We start from the raw sequence: 4,026 nt of genomic DNA, 5'->3' as shown, positions 1-4,026 counted from the left end.
CATTTGCATCCATATCTTGCGTCTCAGGTTAATAAAAGGGTATTTATGTCATGAAGCTGCTTTTATTGAGTTCTGCACTGTAGTTTAGTAATCATCATACCCCCCAGATTGTGTTATATTGTCATACCTCTAACTGTATTTCATGTATGTGGTTGTGTGTTTTCAATCAGGATAACAAGTCGCAATCATTCAGGTGCGGAGGGGGGCTGATTAAGACTCTGCCAGCCACTGGAGACGAGATGGGAGGAGGAGAGAAGAGCAGGAACTGGAAGAGGAAAAGTTACAAGGGGGGTGAAAGAAAAAAATTTTGGGGATAGGAAGAAGTTGAGCCAGGGCAAAGACGCGAAACAAAAGGTGGAAGTAACCAGGAGCGAGAGGAGAAGGAGGGATAAAGAGGAGGAGAGGAGCAGGTGGTGGAGAGGAGAGAAGGGGTGAAGAGGCCAGGACTGAGGAGTGAAGGGATGGAGGGATAGTCACTGGGGAAGAGGAGAGAGGAAAAGGAGCATCAGGAGTTTTTTGGAAGGGAGAGGTGGGGAGTAAAAGTTTAAGAGGAGGAGAGAAGGAAAGGAAGGGAAGTCGATGGTGAGGAGAAAAAGCAGAGGAGAGGAGAGGAGAGAATGGAGGCGAGGCGGTTGGGCTAGGGGCCCGGGGAGGAGAAGCGAGGGCCACGGATCAGGAACCAGGCTCCCGCGGGACGGAGCAGGTGCAGGCTGTGAGCGAGGCCTTTGGGCCTGAAGGGGCTGCCAGAGCTTAAAACAATCTGCACTGCTCCTTTTTTAATTTGGCTCCGTGAGCAGCCCACCCTGCACACTGACTGTCTCTGCCTCTCTCTCTGCTTAACAGATCAGCGATCCACAAAGAGGGGTAAACACACACAGAGCAAAATTAAAATCGGAACTCCCCTGGCACAGCAAAACAAATTAGAGCAAACAAATTACAGAGAGTCAACACACAAACAGTGGAGCATCTGTGGCTCTCTGGACTACTGGAGCCGGTGGCTACCTCCCACACCACCACCACCACCACCACCATCATCACCTATAGTACACGTTTACAATAAACACTCTCGTAACATATTCTCTGCAACTCACTGTGTTTCAAACAGTCCTCTGTATGGTGAAAAAGAGACTTGATGATTGGTGGATGTATATTTATGAGCATCTGCATGCTGTACACAAATACATAGATCGCAGTCTTGAATACTATTAAGTGTTTTCTGTTTGAAGTAACACCTGCTTTCCCTGTTGTCCTGTGGTGTGGTCATCCATCTGAGCTAAAGCTATCATTCAGTTGTGCTTTGAGCTAATTGCTAATGGCTAGGTTGTAGATGTTTTATTTTGAACCAGACAGTGAATGCAAAGACTAAGACTAAAGGCAGCTATTCAGTCCAATGAGAGTTGCTCGCCTGGCACACAAAAAAGTTTTCTAGCTTGGGGTTTACTTCCTGGTTATATGCCCCAGTGAATATGTGCAGTAGTGTTTCTCCCCTTTCCCTCACCCATGAGTTCCCACTCAGCCCATAGACTTTACATTGTGATGACGTCGCAGATTTTTAAATTACTTTTTTCAGCTCAAGAAGTCTTATAAAAACTAAAAACTCAGCGGACCAAAAATTAATGATAGAAAAAGTCATAACTGACCTGTGTTTACAGTTTGACATGTCCTGTCAACAGTTTTACATACATTCCTTTTATAATGGTGGCCAATGGAGGGAAATTCTTTTGCTGGAATACCATAAGTGGCCACTGGGAGAAATTGGCGGCAAGGCTGAGCAGCTATGTTTGGTCCAGTTTTATTATAAAACTATGGTCTAGATGCAAACAGGGTCACAGTGACAATGCCAACAAGCTGATGTTTAGCAGGTACACTGTTTATCATGATCATCATTCACTATTTTAGTTGAATTAGCGTGTTAGCGTGTTAGCTTTTATTAACTAAATACAAACTACAGCTGAGGCTGATTTGTAATAAACCAATGGAAGATATTAAAATTTTGATTTTGATTTTGATTTTTTTTTTTTTTACAATGACTAGATTACCAAAGTTATTATCAGTCATTAAAGGTGGAGAAAGTACACAACTCCATTATCTGAGGCATGTCCTGGTCAAATGGTAATTCAATATAGGTGAAAGTTGTTTGACCAGATTTTTACTTCAAGTTAAAAACTTTTTTTAAAAGTACTGAATTTTTTAAAATGTAGATTATTTTCTCATTATTTTAATGTTTAATATCAGGTTGCAGTGCCCAACCCTGCTACCGTGTTTATTTGACATGAATATCTTCTGAAAGGACTTTAGTCAATAGGCTGACATAGTACCATAATGTGTCAGGAGTGGATTTATACAGGACAGCTTGACAGGCAAATCCATAAAAAAATCATTTGATCAACCACAGCATAAAACCTGCAACTGCTAGCCTGCATGCACGGACAAATGTGTTTAAAATATGTATCTGGAATTGAACATACCTTGACATACTTTCTCAGGTTGGACAGCTCCCTTTTTGTAGGCTTTGGTGAAGTTTGTGCAGGGTAAACAGAGTAATGATTTAAATGATATGAACATTTCTTCAATTCAGACATCTCAAACACAGACTTCAACTATGGCCATGGGTACACTGGTGAGGAATCGTCATCTTTACCTGCCATAGGTATCATTACTACCACCATCATTCAAACTGATCTGTTCAAAAAATGCAGTAAACACCTGATTGAGGGTGTAAGAGTAGTTTACTCTGATTGTTTTTTTTCCTTCTGTGACCAAGAGTGTCTGGCTTATCACATTTTAGAAAAGAAAAGAAAGTCGTCTGCTGATTTCAAAGTTATGCTCTAAAGTAATGAGTAGCAGGAACCTTCATGGACATGCAGTCAAAAAGTACAATCATTGTCTTACAAATGTAGTGGAGTAAAAACAGGCCTACTCAAGTTAAGTATAGAAAAATGTACTTCAGTACATTATTAAAGTAAATATACCTTGTTACTGTCAATCCCTGCAATTCATCCTGTGGGGGGACATGAAAGTGCCAAAATTCTATAGCAATCCATCCAAGTGGTGTTGACAAATTTCACTCACAACCAAAAATGTAAACCTTGTGATGGTGTTTGACAAAAAGGTGGAGGTTCACCAAAGTCATCAAGATTCATCCTCTGGGAACCATTAATGTCAGTGCAATCCAATCAGAAGCTGTCAGGATATTTCACTCTGAACCAAAGTTGTAGATGGACTGACACTGCCATCCCTTGAGCCATGTCGCTAGCATGGCTAAAAATATAAGTTAACATCAGGAGGAAAAGAGACATGTCTAATGCTCTGATGAACAGTTATGTGGTTGAAAGTTTGAGTAATAAACTAGGTATTTACAATAGAGAGACGTGTACGGATATTTCGATCTTTTTTGATTCATTTGCTTTTTTGGCATTCAGCACAGTCTAGTCTTAGTAGTTTGCAGTAGTTTTGTGAAAGTTGTGATCAGTGAAAGTCAGCTGCTGAAGAGGCACTGATACCAGTTGTTTCACAAAGTTTACTCAACTTACAGATTGAATGAACTTCAAAATTCAAAAAGCATTGTGGAAAATATTTGGACTGGAATGGGCAAGTTAAATGACTGCAACAAACTTTTTTTTTTAACAACAACAAGAAACATGAGCACAGGTCAATAACAGGTTGCAATAGTATATAGTGCAAGAAATGAATGGAGCATCCTTGACGTCACCCACAGGTTTCTGAAGAGCCGTTTTGCAGCTCACAGTGTGGAGACTCAGCTCATTGCCATCTTGCCAGTGACTGACTCAGCTAACTCCCTGGGTAGAACATAAGCAGAGATGAGGCAGGTCTAATAAAGCAGCTACCTAGTGGCTAGCCATCTGTGACAGTACCCACCTGTTACTCAAAGCAGGCATGCCCTTACTTATACATAACTTTATATACTTTTAATATAGATTAAATGGGGGACTTATATAAAAATTCATTCCCTGTACAACTGATATGATTTCTGGTGTAAAGTTTGCTATTTTAATATGGGGCACA

This window comes from Lutjanus erythropterus, chromosome 9, assembly GCF_056507025.1.
Source record: "Lutjanus erythropterus isolate fLutEry1 chromosome 9, fLutEry1.hap2, whole genome shotgun sequence".
Taxonomy (NCBI): domain Eukaryota; kingdom Metazoa; phylum Chordata; class Actinopteri; order Lutjaniformes; family Lutjanidae; genus Lutjanus; species Lutjanus erythropterus.
Note: the sequence above shows the minus strand (reverse complement) of the source record.